Raw genomic sequence first — 17,431 nt, forward strand, 5'->3', positions numbered from 1 at the left:
AAGGGATGAGGAGGGTGGCCAGTGGCCAGGCACTCTTACTCTCAGGTTACAATGCAACACAGGGACAATTCCAGGAAGATATAGCCTATACCTTGGATCATGATGGTTTGCATTACCCCAGCACCTCAGAGGCACTAATTTCTTTACTCTCGGATGTAGGGAACTACTGCTATCTTTTACAAAGAAGCTAAGCCCTGCTTCTCAAAGATACCTATATATTTCAATCACCCAATGAATTCAATGAAACCTAGGCTCACACATCTTGCTCATGATCATACTGGAAGTCTGTAGTAGAGCAGGAGCTTCTGCATCCTAGGCATCACCTCCTTAACCACTGAGCTAGTTTTTCTCCCCATCTGGCTTCTCTTTGTAATTACTATTATTAGTATTTAGATTAATATCCCACATAGGGGTATAATGAGCCATCCCCCTCAGTCCTTGTGTTCCAACTAGCATCAGCGTGAAGATATAATGAGGCCCTGGGCAATGCAACACACAAATCTGTGTATTCATCTCTGTAGCGTCACAAAATAAACCTATATTTATGTTGTAAAAAATGAAATAAATGCATGGTGCAGCTTTCCTGTACCAGGTCACTGGTTCAGCAAGTTCAGTATCCTTTCTTTGGCCAGGAATAAAGTTTGCTGCTTTAGGGGAAAGGAAAATACCCACAGCACACCTAGAAAAATATGCATAACTGCGGATGGGTGAAGGAGGGGAGTGTCTATCCTGACCCCTGCAGGGAATCAGTAAAAGCCCTAAAGCATGTGATTTGATTATCTTTGTCCTCAGTTATCATTAAATCAAAAATTGTATTGCTAAAAATATCTGCACAGCATTTACATCCTGAAAGAATGTGATTTAGTCAGCAAAAAACAAATGACTAGCTTTTCAGTGTTTAATCACTGATACACACGCTGGATTTAAGAAACTGACACACACAAGCAGATCTGTGAAAATTGAAAGAAACCATTCAACTCTGTGATACAATTTTTTCTTATTGCTCCTTTCATAAGGCACCTGGGGACATTGTTCTCTCACTGTTGACAGATTTCACACCACTGGTTTTCCACTGTTATCCTTCTCTCTCTCACCTCAGCACTCTTTCACCAGGTGGAAATGCCTAGAATAGCTATATTTGCAACTGGTGTCAAAGCAGGCTCCCAGCCAGTTCTGGGAAATGGAAAATGATCCTGTGCTGGTTTGTTGATTATTTAATCCTAGACATGGAAGGGTTACTTCTATAGAACATCCAGCCTACTATGCCCTGGGCAGGACTAAGATATTATGCTCATTTATTTAACTGTGTACTTTGCAACTGTAAAGACATGTACAGCAGTTATGTTCCTTATGTATTTTTAAGTACAACTTACCATAATAGGCAGCGTAATAGCCGCTTTACTTAAATTTTATATGTTCAAAACATCATCTTAGATTTTAATGTTGAAGTTTTGCCCCTAAATATGCATTTAGGACCATATTCTGGCATTTCAAAGTTAAATACACATATAAATTCCTTTCTTTCTGTTTCATATACAGTATACTCCATTTAAGTGCATCGCCTGAACTAAAACAAGGTTACACACTTACCCAGAGCATTTACCCAACTCAGTGTAAACTGTGTTTATGTGAAAAGGAACAGCACCTAAGCGCTCTGCATCTCATTTATACAGTTAAATAGAGTGTAGTCATATTACTAAATAAAAGACAGTGGGGCTAAACTTAAACTGTTTATGCTGATATGTAGATAACCATTTGTATAGTGCAAAAAACCCAGTGCCAAGCTAAGCAGTATATGTAATATGTATATGAGTATGAGGAAATTAATATGCATATGAAGTGGGTATCAAACTCACCCACTGCCTCCTGACCCTCCCTGGGGCTGGATCTGGACTGCATAGCTCCTCACAGGACATATGTGAATGCAGCATTAAAGGAGCCACAGGTAGGGCTGTGCGGAATGGCTGTGTTTTGATTTGGTTTCATATTTGGCTGTTTCGGACGACAGTGATTCATTTTGGTGTTTCAGATCACTGTTCTGTTTTGTTTCAGCCGAATCTGTTTCTAATGGGCTGAAAGGGAAGCTTTGCACAGCCCTACCCACTTGGGCAGGGCTTGGGGCCCCAGTGTGGAGCAAGACGGGTGGCTCATCCAGGGGAGAGCGAGGGTCGCTGCCCTCTGTGCAGGCGAGGAGACCCCCTGCGTGGATTTCTAATCCCTGTCATGCCAGGTCGCGGGGCAGGGAAGCAGCGCAGAGCAGCGAGCAAGCCTGCTGGTTCCTGCCTTGCGACTTGACTTTGCAGGGAGCAGAGATCCATGCTGGGGGTCTCCTTGCTGCCAGTGCCCACCTTGCACTGCCCCAGAGATGCGGGGCTGTACAGGGTGGGCAGTGGTAGTGAGGAGATCCCAGCGCACATCTCTGCTCCCTGCGGAGCCAAGTCTCATGGCAGGGACCAGCATTGCCTGGCCATGTGACCTGGCTCTGCAGGGAGCAGAGATGTGTGTGTGTCTCCTCGCCACCGCTGCCTGCCCCGTGTAGCCCCTCATCACTGGGGCAGCGTGGGGCAGGCAGCAGCGGCCAGGAGACCCCCAGTGCAAATCTCTGTCCCCTGCGGAGCCGAGTTGTATGACAGGGAAGCACCATACAGCTGTTTCCCTGCAAGCCTGGCTCCGAAACGCTGAAATTTTCGGAAACGTTTATGAAACATTTTGGATGCCTTGTTTCATTTTGAAGATGTTTCTAAGCCTTCTGTTTCGATTTGGATTCGGTGTTTCAGGCACCAAAACGGCTCAAAACACCTCCAAAATGAAATGCCTGCCGAAATTTTGCACAGCCCTAGCCACAGGGATTAACACAACTGCTGATTACCTACTGCTGCCAACGTACGTCCCCAATGTAACAAATGGGGCTTTGCACCCTGTTTCTGCTTGCCCCGTCTCTGAATTCCCAGCCCTCCAGGAGCCAGTTCTGTGGGCTAGATCTGGGCTGGGGCAGCCATATGTTTGAAATTCCTACTGTATACCATTTGGAAAACCAAACATACATCATGCTTGGGCAGCTTTTGACTGAAGTTATATATGAACAATGACATCAAACAGAAGCACGTGAATTTCCTTGACCCGAAGGTACAAATGTGTGTGGTAAAACACATAGTGGCATAGCAGCTACATAGCCTGTCCATGCTGATGTTCCGGCTGTCTAAATAACAGCTGTATTCAGTGTCTGCTGCTGGTGCCAAGAAACATGCTTGGGAAACGGGACAAGGGCACAGTATGGATCTTTACATGGCAAGAGGAGGGAATCTCAATGAAGCTGAAATATAGAGAGGTACTTTTGGAACGGAGTGATAAATACCATTTGTTTTATGTCACAGTAACCTGAGGGAGTCCTACCAGAGAGAAGCATAATTCTAATATGTTGCTACTACTTTGTGTAGAAACTGTTGTGGGTATTTTGGAAGGAAAGAGATGAATTGTATGGCTAAGAAAAAAACTGTTAATAGTCAATAATGACAGGAAAAAAACCTATAATTATTTTTTGTCATTCACTCCTGAGACTTCAACCGTACTTCTGATCAGCCTATGATACTGGCTTCTACTGTCCAGTTTCTTAGAGCAAGCACCTTCAAGCTTTCCCTCAACCTTTGGAGGATGCTCCATAAGTACCCACAGATTCACTCGCTATTTTTCTCTAAAATCCTCCTCAAAGGTCTCCTTTCCTATGATATCACCAAAAAGCTTCACTAGTTAAGGCTGCTACAGTGCCCAAGTGCCTCCTGACCAATTTTGTGTCATAGTTTCCTTGCACTCGCACGTCTGTGTCCTTTACTGGCCTCTCATTTTCCACTGTAAGCTCTCTGGAGCAGGGACCATTATTTGGTATGGGTTTGTATACCACCTAGCTCAAATGAGATCCTGTCCCATGTTTAGGGCTCCAAGTATTATAATAATACAAATAAATAAAAATGATGAAACATGATTCAAGAAGAATAACTGTGTGCAAATATGCCCCCTGCCGTGTTAGTTAGGTCAGAAAGACCAAGGACAATCTGATCAACGCTGTCCAGCAACTGATTTCATTTACAAGATTTGTAAACATTTTGGGCAGAACGAACCTCACTTGCTCGCTTGAGTCCCTTGCTCCTCTTCTTTTTTCTGCCCCCTGCCTCTCTTTTGGTAACACCTCTTGACCACCTCAGTTCTTGCAATAAGAACTAGCTCCTAGGAGGAAAACCAAAGATTGTAAATGAAAGATATTTTTGTTAGGTCAATTTGTTTAAATTATTCAAAAATCTCATGAACTAAGAATAAAATAGAGCTATGACTTTTTTTCACAGGCTGGCTACCTGTCTTTCTTCACACACTTCAGGATTAAAGCAATAAACACTCTAATCTGCGTAGTTTTTTTATATTACGTATATAAATCTGTAACCCAAACTGAGGAAAGCATCTGTTGCAGCTATTAGGCTCTGGGCAAAAATTCTGCAAAAATCACGTTTCCCGTTGTAGAACTACAAGGGCTTTTGCAGTAAGGTGTGAAGTGCGCAGCAGAATTGCCTGTCCCTTTCTGTGCTCTTTGGCAGTGTGAGTTAAAGCAAATCCTTTCTTCAAAGTATGCTGTAGTCTCCAAACTGAAACCGAGCAGGATTCAAGGAGCATGTTCTCAGTCAAGTAATGACTGAATTCATAATCACAGTCTAAACAACAGGTTAATGTCTCCAAGCTAGAGCCTTTAAAATCGTCCACTGGTGCCTTTCCGTCCTAGCAGCCATTTTGTAACTTTTCTGCAGGTGTGCCCAGTGAGCTGCATCAGGGCAGGGCTAAGCCTGCCAAATAAAAGAAACTTCCCGTTCTGGATGTTAACTTTAGTTACCATAGCCAGACAATGCTGCCAGTGGTGTGGAAGAAAAAATTGCTGTAGCCAGCTGTGCTGTTCACAGTCGGATGGTTTCTGTGTAGCTCCAAATGGTTATGGAGCCAGTAGCCTGTTGTGGCTAAGGACAGAATGATGGATGATCTACACACAGTGTCCAAGTAGAAAGAATGGCAGAAGTTCACTTCAGGGTTGTTAAAATGCTAATCTGGGTTAGTTAACAAAAGCCTAATGGAACAGAAAAGTTAGGGAAATAAACACACCTCATATGTTATATATGTGTGCTACAGATTTGATCTCTGTGGTTACACAAACATTTGCCTTGGGAAGTGAGACAACTTAACAGTTTTCCTGTTTGAATAAACTGAATCAACTTTTGTTATTAGCTGTACTGTAATTACTGTGAGGGAATGACAGAGGAAAGTGGGCAAAGGCAGACAATACACACAGCTATTGAAAACAGCATCATAAGGCTAGTAATATGACTTTCACTGAACGTTTCTTCCATGTGACATGGGAACAAATCAGAACATACTTTTCTTTGAACTTGAAGTTGGCAGCTATTCACAGAATAAGTAACAACTTAATAAAATGGCTTAGATGGATTTTAACCGTAACTCCAGTAGCTTATCTGATACACAGAAAAGAGATCATCTGTTCTATCAGCAGTTTTGATGAAAGCAACATTTGAACTCTTAAGTACATATTAGACTACTAAGACTTAAAATAACTTACATTACCTGATGCAAATAGCATGCCTTCCATCATCTCCTCAACTGCTCCTGGAGCAAATTATTAATTTACCCAGTGGGAGAAAGTATGTTTAAATTTCATACTGGAATTATAGGCATGTTTAACAAGTAAATATGTGACCATCCACTTATTTGCTTATTTAGTTGCTAAGCAAGAAACAGGACAGTCTCCCCTCAGTCTCCTGTGTTTATTAAATAAGCAAAAAATATTCCCTGGAAAATATTAGGGAATAGTCTGCAATAAACCAATAATGCAACATTTGTCTTACAAGGCAAAACAAGAAGAACTGAAGTTAAGCTAGTCACTTTTATTACTTTGATCACTATAAAACGCATGGTAAGAACTGGCCACATCCCCATATGTTTTTCACTTGACCTTTTGTTGCAGATTTAAAATTCCTGTCTTTTGGAGAAAAGAATAATCAAGCTATTCTCACTAGTTACATAAAGGGGGTTGATACTGTTCTCAGTGAAGCTGGTGGCAGAAGTCCTGATGACTCCAAAGGGAGCAGGACTGGGTCTTGGGTTCACGGCACAAACAAAACACCATTCTGAACAACAAGCTTCTTTAGTATTATGCCTCAATGCAATGAGGCCCACAGCTGTCTTATTGCATAGGTCTAATACATGTTTTAAAGTCAGCTTTTACTACATATGTGTCTTTAACATCTTGTAACTGTTAAGACAGGTCATGTCAGATCTAGGACCCATTTAGACATAGATGTAGTTAACCATTCCATTGAAATGTGTGAACTACATAAGATAACATCCAAGGTAAAGCATCCAAAGGCTAACATATCTAGTGTCAGCTGCCTCAGATAACCTGTTCAAAAGAGGTAGCAAGGTTCAAATGGTCCAGCTAAAAGGATACCAGTGGCTGAAAAAAAATGCAGCTACACAGCTGGCTTGTGGAGCTGTGACAGAGCTAGTCACTGTATTCCCAGCACACACTCCTGCATCATACAAAGCATGTTTAGAAGATGATGTTATCTTTGTTGCCTCCCTAGCAGAAATAAGCAGAGGTAGTGACAGACTGCAGGATATGAAGGAGAAGAATAGTTGGTCAGTGAACAGCCCATTAAATAACCCAATATAAAGACTCTGGGCTACATTTTTGGCTATCCTTTTAAAAGCATATATGATCTATTTAATTAAGAAATGTTAATACATTCCCAGTGTAAGCTCTTTCTTTCAGTTTTTTAAATGGTCAAGCTTTTAAATTCACTCCTATAAAAAGTGTTAAAGTTTACTATTATATAGCCAAAAATCACAGGACGCATCTGGCAATTTGTATTTATTTGAGCAAGTGTAAATGTTTATCCAATATCTGCCAACCTAACAGAATATGCCTGTCACTCACCACATTAAACACAGCTTAATTTACTGAATGAGATATGTACGCTTTAGAGGGGCACAGATTTTTAAAGCATGAATAAAAGGGAAAAAAAAAGCCTATGCCCTTTTGCCACACAAGCAATAGCCAGCTTCCTGTTATACTCCTCAAGAATACAAAGAAGGATCTTAGAAAAATTCTCTGTGAAAGTACCTTTCTGAGAGCAGTGTGTATTAGTCTTTGTAGAATTAACAGACGGGTAAACAAAGTAAAACATAATTTTTACGGCTAGTAAAAGACCTTTTATGTTTCTGAAACATTAAGAACTGAAATCAGCCCAAAAGTTACCTTGGGTTTTTTTTTGCCTGAAAAATACCTAAGGAAATACCATTATTTGACAGCACCCTGATTGATGCTTCAGTGATTGTTTTATGCTGCAAAATAGTTTATACTGCATGTTGGATGTGTTTGCGCACGCATGTGTGTATTTATACACACCCACCCACCCACCCACACAACCATGTGTGTCTATGCAAAAATTACAGCCCTGATTGGCTACTAAGCACTACCTATGTATGCATCATGAACAGTCACTTAACTGCTGACTGATGCAACATTAAATCTGTAACACACACATGGCACATATCCTACCTATACCAAATCCCAATTATATATATATATATATATATATATACACATACATACACACACACACGCTCCAGCTGCCAGAGTCTCTTAACATGCACCCACTGCTTTTATATATATATGTATGTATGTATCAAAGCAGCCATATATATATATATATATATATATATATGGTATGTATGTATAAAAGCAGTGATAAAATGGGTATTTTATATATAAAAACACACACACTGCTACATCAACTCCAAAATCCAGACCCACACACCTGGGCTGGAGCAATCTCTAGTGGGTACACACACACACACACACACACACACACACACACGCTGCTACACCAACTCTCAGTAAAACACACATGTGCAGTACACACACACGGGGCATATATTAAATGTCTAACACAACCACACACCAGTAACACACACACACACACACACACACACACACACAGAGTGTGAGTATTGGGAGCTGGTGTGTGCGCCCAGAGCCCGGCGGAGCGCCGCGCCGCGCCGGCCGCCCCGAGCGGAGCGGAGCGAAGCGAAGCGGACTCGGCCCCGGCCCCGGCCCCGGCCCCGGCGCAGTGGAGCCGCCCGGCGGGCCAGGCTTCCCGGCCAACCCGAAACGAGCCGGGCACTGCCGCCACTCGGAGGCGCCGGGCGACCTCCTGCAGGCTGCAAAGCCGCCCCGGGCGGTGCTGCCGCTGCCCCTTGGCGGCCGGGGTGGGCCGGGGGGGCAGCGATAGAGGAAAGTTTCCGCACTGCCCCCTGGCAGCGGCGCCGGGACCGGGCGGTGGCCGCCCTGGCACAGGGCTCGTTCAGCCCGACTCGTGCTCGTTCCCACCCGCACCCGACGGGCAGCCCGATGCCCAGCAGCTCCCGCGGCTGCCCCGACGCCGGGTCCCCGGGGCGCTGCGGGCTCCCCCGACCGGGCTGCCCACCCGGCTCCGCCGCTGTCCCGGCGGCTGCAGCGCTCCGCACAGCCCCGGCCCCGCCGCAACTTTGTGCCGCCCCCCGCGGAAAACCACCCGGCCCCGGCCGCGGCATTGCTTACCTCTCGGGGCGGCGCGTGGCAGTCCCGGCGCCCGGCTCCGGCGCCCCCGGGAGCAGCCCGACATTCACCCACGCCGGGACAAGCCGGGAGCAAAACAAACCCGAGGCCGGAGACTGGTGTAATCCGATCCATCTCCAGTCAATCCATCGGGAGAGCCGGGGAGGCGGCTTCCCCCCCGCCGCAGCCCCGCGTCCCACCCCCGCCGGCTCGGACGGATCGCCCCCGCTGCCGCCGCCGCCGCCGCCGCCGAGGCCCCAGCTCCGTGTGACCCTGCCGTGGCCTCTCCTCCTCCGCCGCCGCCGCCTCCCACCTCCGAGGAGCTGCTACACCAACTCGCAGCCCCGCCGCGCTGTGAGCAGTGGCCACGAAGGAGCCTCCGCTGTGTTTCGTTCCCCCCTCCCCATCCCCACAGCTTTGTATTATTATTCTGGGCTTCTTTCAAGCATCCTGAGGACAAACACTTCTCGCCAAAAGGCTCTGCCTGCGCAGTCCTCTAGCAAAGTTCAGTTAGTTTTCCTTGGTTAGGCGGTGCCTTTCCCCCCACTTTCCAAAATCCTGCCCCCATTTCACCAGCACCGCTAAGGGAAACAGCCTTTACCACCCATTAACCCTTTAACACATTGCTACTCTGAGCACAAGTTGGGGACAGGATAATTTTTCAGGCAAGTATTTAACGCAAAATGTTCTTAGGTGAAGGGGGTGGGGGGTATTTTTGAAGAGCTGTTGCTTGAAGTAGCCTGCCACATACAGCAATAGGTTTAAAAAAAACAAGAAGAAAGACTGGAAGCAGGGAAATTAATTCCAGGAATTGGGGGTGATTTATTAGTTTTTCAGATGAAATAGAAAATAATGTAGGTCTTAATATGGTCAGGAGTCTGTGGGGCTTCAGGGGAAAAAATATCATTCTCCAAATCTTATTATCTTAGGTTTTGTTTTGGCTTTTTTTTAACACTGAGAAAATAAAATTTCAGTTTAAAAATAAATCAGAGGGTCATTAGTAAAGCCTCCATACTACTCCAGCTCTAGGATGGAGCCGAGCCCTCCAGGTCATGCACCTAAACTGGTGAAACAGGAGAAGTGCTGGGAGGCTGCTGCTACTTGCACTCCCCCTAATTCTTTCTTCTCCGACACAGACCACGAGTGGTTGATATTTACTCTCAAATAATATTTTGGGCCGATCCTGCATGATTTGGCTTGCAGAAAACTCCCATTGATTTCACAGCAGGCGTTTTGCCTGTTGAAAACTGATTCGACTGAGAAAGGCCTTCAGGATTTGGCCCACAGTAGATTCTCTTTAGTGACTGTGCCAGCGAAATCTCTCAGCCATGGGAATAGGGCATTTCTGGCAACACAGTCCTTTGGCCGTCTCACACTGACGTTTTCTGGTGGTGACAGGCTGAAGGCAACATCATTATAGGCTTCTTTACAGCAGACACTCAGCGTAGCTATTTTGTGACCCAGAAGCTTTCGCCTGTTTAGAGGTGTAAGGACATCCTTTATTTTCTCCTTCCAGGGAACAACCTTGTGCTGCAGGCATTGAAATTTGCACACCGCATGAAGATGCTGGGATGGCGACTATTGGCTTGATTAGGAATCAAATTGCAAACCTGAGGGCAAAAAGGCTTATAGTGTGCAATGTGACTGCATGAAGGAGAAAGATTCGGTTCACAAAATATCTCTGCAGCTTTTATACTCAGAAGCTATATATTCTGCACAGTTCCACTGCTATTTAGCTTTACAAAACGGCCATATCTCTAGGTGCAGGCTGTCCATGCCAAACATTTTAAAACATAGGATTAGTGTCCCTGTTTTCAGAATGCCCTACGGTACCGCCAGCTAATAAAACTGCAGTCCCCAAGGGGCTACCAGTATTTTCGTTCTCAGCCTTATTCTTCAGGGCTCTTGTAACTGGTCTGTACAAATTCACCTAACGGTTACCCCTACAGCAAGGTTCAGGCAAAGACAAGCACAACCTCCAGGTCTGTTGAGCCCTGTCTGTGCCCTCCCTCTGCTCAGGTGGGCAAGGGGATGTGGGGGGAAACTGCTGGAGACTTCCCTTCCTCCTTGAGTATTAGCGGGTACTAAGTCACAGACAGTCTCCGAGCATTTCAGATCCACACTTTGTTTAAATCAATTTGATAATATATTATCACCATGTCAGCGGGCACTCTGAGCGTGTACAAAGGACTTCAGTTTAAAATGTTACTTTTTGGAGGATTTGGGTATATAGCCTACACTTGTATGCTCAGTTTAAACATTAAATATGGTGATTGATTAAGTTTTTGGGCTTGTTATTGCAAATGCATGCAACCACATTAAATAAGGTGTTTTTCTTTTTCTTTTTCAGGACACACATTTGCTGGGCATGTACCATTCAGTATGGGAATTATGCAGCAACTGTTTTTAACACAAATCTATGCAGGCTTCTATTGATATGATAAACCATCAGTACCATGTTGTAAAGCTCCTTAAATCCTCATTGACACAATAGACCACTGTTGTGTCAATCGGGTGCAGATTAATGGGGTATTGTCATGCTATATTAGGCCTTAACTTTCATTTATCCTAAAACATGCTCTTCATTGTAACTTGTAACCTTCAGATTCTGCCAACATATTTCTTTTCACTAATATATTAGTGGAATTAAAAGAAACATGGCTTTTAAATGCTAATTACCTCTTGAATGCTTGATCTTAAAAGAAACACATCAGAGGAATCTGGTAGCAAAGAAAGAGGTACAATAAAATGACTGGCCATAGTATTAAGAGCCAGATTTATAATCCAGCTGATCTCTGGCCATGATTTTCACTGAAGCCTTAAACTAGTCACTTTATCACATTTACTTAGTTTTCCTATATGCAAGTTGAGAAGCATTCACTCACCTTGCTTCACAGGCATACTTTTAGAATGAATTGATACTTTCGGAGGCATGTTTCATACTCAAAATTCTTTCCAGACAAGCATTATCAATATTGTTATGCAATTGGTGAAGCAAGTTACATTTGGCACCAAAATATTCATAATGCATACAAAACTACATCTATCATAGTCTATTAAGCCAATGATTTGGAGAATTGTGGTTTTACTTTTTCAAAATACTATTAATACAAAGATATTCTGTATTAATAATATTATCAATTGATTTAAACAAAGCATGGATCTGGAATGTGCTGAACCAAACGGTGACTGAGGACCTATATACACACAGGGAGAAGAAGTTAAAAGGAACTTCCCCTGCACACCTTTCCTTTGAGCAACTAAGACGTTACATTGATTTAAACCACTATGTTAAGCCCTAGATTTTAACCACTAGCTGCAGCAGACTAGATGTCAGAAGTTACATTTTAGTTCTATGACTTCATAGGATTTACAATAAGGAACTACATGAAATCACTTTATTAAAAGTTGATATATGGAAATCACTGTTATCAGCCTTTCTGGTAAGAAAGACAAATTGAAGGAGTACATAATGGCTTGGGGGGCCACCACTTTTGCTGCAGAGTCAGAGGTTGGAGTTGAGGATGCTCTGTCTTGAACCATTTACATGGATCAATTTAAACTGCTGTCACCTACTAATGTACAGGATGTGCTTGGAGGGTGGGAGGGGGAAAGAAGGTGACCAGTTGTGAACTGGACCTGTGCCCAGCTGGGCTTGTAAAAGCCAGTCAGGGGAGACTGGGGCCACTGCTGGTTGGGGTTGTCAGTCCCTCACTTCAGCAGGGCCGGGTGCCAAATATTCTGGAATTGTCTGGTCCCTGCTCAAGAAACCATTGCTTGACAATGATGCCCCTGGGCAGTTACTGCCCTGCCTCCAACCACCCTTTTCTGCAGAAAGTCATTGATCAGGCAGCTCCATGACAGCTCCAGGCACATCTGGAAGCCAGTGGATTCCTGGAACCTTGTCAGTCTGGCTTTTGTCCTGAACATAGCACAGAGACTGTGCTTGTGGCCTTGGCTGGCGATCTTCTCCTGGAGTGTGATGAGAAATTGTGCCCTCCTGATTTTAATAGGTCTTTCAGCAGCCTGTGATACGGTTAACTGTGAAGTGCTGATAAGCAGCATGTCCATGAGCTGGTGGTTATTCGACTGTTCTTAATTGGCGCCACTCTTTCCTCACAGGTGGTAGTGACAGGTGAGTGCTTGTCATCCCCTTGGGACCTTTTCTATGGGGTTTCCCTGAAGTCCATCTTGTCACTCCTCCTGTATAATGTGCATATGAAACCAGTGGGTGACATTGCAGAGATGTGGAGTGAAGTTTCATCAGTATACTCATGATGCTGCCCAGCTCTATCTCTCATTTTATCTGACCCAAGTCTTGCAGCCTCTGAGTGACTGGCTGCAGTTGATGCTTAGATGTAGTGAACCAGCTGAAATTGAAACCAGGTAAGATAGAGGTGATGGTGGTAGGCAGACTGCTTGACTTGGATGGGGACAGGGACACCTATCGTTGATGGCATCCCTTGGCGTGCAGATTTACAGCTTTGGGGTGCTCCTGGGTACTCTGTTGCATCTACATCTCTACTAAAGTTAGCAGGCTTAAAATTTGTCGCTATGTAGTCATAGACAGTGCTTGTTTTCTTAGCCACCTTTGAATCTAACCTGCACAATGCTGGTTCATTATGATTTACAGTAGCTAGGACTGCCTTTCATGAACTCCATCTGGTGAGAAGGCTGCAACCTTTCTTGCAGTTTTTAGCTATGGCCACCATTATCTATGCCTTTGTAACTTCAAGGTTAGATTACTGCAATCATCGGCTATCCCTCGATATAAGGATAATGTTTGTGGGGGTGGGGTGGGAGGGATGACTGGTGAGTTTTAAGGTGGCTGAGGAGTCCAATCTGTGCTCTGCACGTTTCTCCAAAGATATGACAAGTGGTGCCTTGGGGGGCGGGGGAGCGCACAACTGTTGGCCGGGATGTTGTGCACTTTCCTTCCTCCGCTGCTGTTTCTTGGCTTCCTGAGCAAGATGTTTCTCTTCAAAGAGAGCTGTAGCTTGATGTATAGTTCAGTGTCATTAAGACCTGTTACCACCATCACTTCCCAGTTTGTAGGGTTGATGCCACCCTTCTTAAGGTATGATTTCAGGGTGTCCTTGTAGCGCATCCTGTGTCCTCCACAGGTCCTCTTACTATGACTAAGTTGAGAGAAGAGGCCTTGCTTTAGGAGACAAGTGTCAGCCATTCACACAGTGTGGCAGCCCAGCAGAGTTGATATTTCATGATCTTTGCCTCAGTGCTGGTTATGTTAGCTGCAGAGAGGATACTGGCATTGGCGCAGTGGTCTTTCCATTTAATGCAAAGGATCTTCCTGAGGCAATGCTGATGGAACCATTCCAGGAGCTTAAGATGACTTTAGTATGTTACCCATGTCTTGCACCCATAGAGGAGCATGGGGATAACCACTGCATTGTAGATTAGGATCTTAATTTCCATCTGCAAATCTTGGTCAACAATGATACGGCGAAGTAGCGTTCTGAAGGATATGCTGACACAGTGAATACTAATACATCAAGACTGACTGACTGGGAGAGGTGCCTGCCAAGGTATCGGAAATGCTCCATGTTTTCCAAGGGTTTCCCATCAATGGTAATTTGCGGGGGGGGGAGGGAGGGGGAAGGTTGTGCTGGGGCAGGCTGATGGAGCACCTTGATCTTCCCAATGTTAAGGGAGAGTCCCAGGCTGTGATAGGCACCTGAGAAAAGATTAAAGGTAGACTGCAGATCGGTCTCAGTGTGCACGAGGAAAACACAGTCGTCAGCATATGAATGTTGGTGATGCCAGTCTTGGTGACTTTTGTTTTGGTGTGAAGGCACCACAGGTTGAAAAGCTGACTGTTCATACAATATTCAACCCCAATTCTGGGAGGAAGGCAGTCATGGATGAGGATTAAAATCACAGCAAGATAGATGGAAAAAAGGGTTAGGGTGATGATGCAGTCCTGCTTGATACCAGTACGGATGGTAAATGGGTCTGTCCATGAAGTAGCCTGAAGACACTGATGAACTTCAATGGCAAACCAAACCTAGCCAGCACTTTCCATAAGGTTTCATGATTGATGGAGTTGAAGGCCTTGGTTAGGTCAATGAATGCCATAAACAGTTCCTGGTGTTGCTTTCAACACGTCTCCTGGATCTGTTGTGCAACAAAAATCATGGTGGTGGTACCCTGAGATGGCCTAAAGCCACACTGGGATTCTGGAATGACATCTTCGGCAAGGGGGAAGAGACGATTCAGAAGGATGTGATTAAGCATTTTCCTGGCAACGGAGAGGAGGGCAATGCCTTGGTAGTTCCCACACACTGACTTGTCCCCTTTCTTGAAGATGGTCACAATGTTAGCATTCTTTAAGACAGGTGGAACTTCCTTGTTAACCCATATTTTGATGAGAAGTTGCTGAATTTTTTGCGCTAGTGCTGTTCCACCAGCTTTGAAGACCTCTGTGGGGATGCCATATGGACCTGGCACCGTATTGTTCTTGGACTGAGTGATGGCACGTCAGACTTCCTTGAAGGATGGGGGATCAGCAAGAAGTTCTATTACTGGGTGTTGAGGGATGGACTCAATGGTGGCAGCTGAGACTTCAGATTCATGGTTCAGTAGAAGGGATGGGGAGCAGGGAGAAGCTGTGGAAGTACAGAAGCAGTTTGCAGATGCCTGATCCCAGCAGAGGTCCCAGCTGCCTGGAAGTTGTGCCAACACTGCAGCTGAGGAGTGGGTGGCTGGGAGAAGTGGCAGTGGAATGGGAACTACTCCCAGCTGCCTGGCCCCAGCACGTGGGGGGAAAGCCCCATGCCACTGACATGCTGCTGAAACCACATGGCCTGCCTGGATCACAGGCAGGTTGTTCTGGCCCTTGACTTGTCAAAGGCCCCTGGTGCTGGCAGTTCAATGGGTATTACTCTTCCCTCTGAGTCAGTGATGAATCAGTGTCCCATGGTGCTGAGAAATGCAAGTGTTGCTTTCTAGATTAAATGTACAATGGGTGTTGTGATGGGTTGTGGTCATTTATGGTCCTATTACATTTTCTGTTCTTATAGAGACTGTTACTTACGATGCTATTGTCAAATCACTATAACAATAGTATTTGGACATAATAAATTGTAAAGCAATAAGTTTTAGTCAAATACCTTCACATTTTTTTTCCTTCAGTAAACCTAACTAACCTATTTCACTTCAGTGAAATTAAAAGACATCTCCCTAACATGTCAAAGTCAGTAGGTTTGTAATTTCTTGCTATGCAGTCATGAACAGTGCTTGTTTTATTAGCCACCTTTCAATCTAATCGGCACAATGCTGATTCATTATGATTTACAATATTTAACAATGGCAAGAGTAAAATAAAGAATGTATTTATTACAACTACATATAATTAAAGCTGACAGTTTTACAGTAAAAGGTGATATTTAGTGATTAATTTACAACAGGCAGGAGTAAATATTAATTTGTTCTGATAGTATTAGTTTATACTGATATCCTCAAAACATTATTTTTATGCAGCGCTTAGTTTCATGCAGCTTTGGCCCATTGTCAGTATCTAGGGAGCTGCACTAGGGATCAAGGCTGGCAGTCTCTGACATGTCTAGTGCATGAATAAATGGGGAGCAATTCCAGGAAAAATTGGCTTTTCATCTTTATTGATTATTAAATAATCCTCTTCTTACCTTCCTCTAGAGTTTTGGAAAGATAAAACCTGAAAATAGGAAGACAAATCTATAATAATTCTCATCTCATCATTGGTCTGGTGGTAGGGCCAAACTAATTATAGTTAATAGTTGGCCATGGTGTTCCATTTCCCCCCTTTCTTAATACAGAGTTAAAAGGAATTTAATATTTGTTTCCTAAGGATCTTGTCTTCCTGTCTGAGGGATGGCTGGGGATCCTGAAGTTTCAGAGTTTTAGCCTCTTGTCCCCATGAACTCACATTACAGCAATAATCCAGGGTATGGCTAACCCTTGAATCCTCCTTTGAAATTAATTAAAACCAGTTTTTAATCTGCCGGAGTGGAGTCACTCTGTGATGAGAGTTGAGTGTACTGACCATTCATGCTCCTGACTCCTGCTGGCTGTGAGCACAAGAGTCATGGCCAGCTACTTCAGTTCCTTAGGTCTAGATTTGCGGCAGTATAAATCAGAACAATTCAGAACACTTCCACATGGTTTATACCAGCAGGAAAGAAATAACAAATTACCATACAATTTCTGTGTTGTATTGATACAAGGAAAAGGTTGTTATAACACAAGTTCACCATCATCAGACAGTGAGCATAAAGGAAGAGCTCCCAGGTTTATCTCAATAAATAATGTCCAATCTACATTGCACAAAAGAAGCCTTTCCTATTTTTTTCTATAATGACTTTTAGAAAAACTTTTTTCTCAGAAAATTATAGGAGAAGCTTTTAAGCTATTACTGTTTGGTAAAAATATACCTGACAGACATGGAACATGTTAGCATTTTCTTTTAGCATCTTCATGGTCGTTGTTTTAGAAGTTGTTTTTAAAATGCTTCTGCCTGTCAAAAACCTCATTTTAAAATCATTGTTTTCTTGGTTTTATATTTTTCTAGATGGCTTTGTGGCTTTGGATCTGTGTAAACCTCAGGTAACATGCTTGTCATGTTGAAGGTGTAGCAATAATTTTCTGCTAACACTGTTGGGATTTACCCCACCCCAACCTGGCAAACTTATTCTAGCTTTGTATTGTATCAACATCTCAATACTCCTACATTTTATCAGTTGTATTTTTAGCTGGTATAACAGTGGTTGTCATCTTGCATTCCCTGCA

The 17,431-nt window shown here is 43.9% G+C and overlaps 1 protein-coding gene across 14 annotated transcripts in view; it reads right to left on the bottom strand.

Annotated features, from left to right (window-relative positions):
* The window catches only part of SEMA6D (semaphorin 6D), a 352,602-nt gene that overhangs the window by 26,234 nt on the left and 308,937 nt on the right, over window positions 1-17,431 (bottom strand). For 12 of the 14 annotated variants that reach the window (XM_059714662.1, XM_019477621.2, XM_059714661.1 and 9 more), the window contains one exon: window positions 4,116-4,221. The gene's annotated coding sequence lies outside the window, so the exon portion shown is untranslated. Of the gene's footprint in view, window positions 1-4,115; window positions 4,222-8,650; window positions 8,831-17,431 lie in introns of those variants that run through there. The other 2 variants (XM_006268175.4, XM_019477623.2) reach the window with 2 other exon arrangements.

The sequence above is a fragment of the Alligator mississippiensis genome, chromosome 11, assembly GCF_030867095.1.
Source record: "Alligator mississippiensis isolate rAllMis1 chromosome 11, rAllMis1, whole genome shotgun sequence".
Classification (NCBI taxonomy): domain Eukaryota; kingdom Metazoa; phylum Chordata; order Crocodylia; family Alligatoridae; genus Alligator; species Alligator mississippiensis.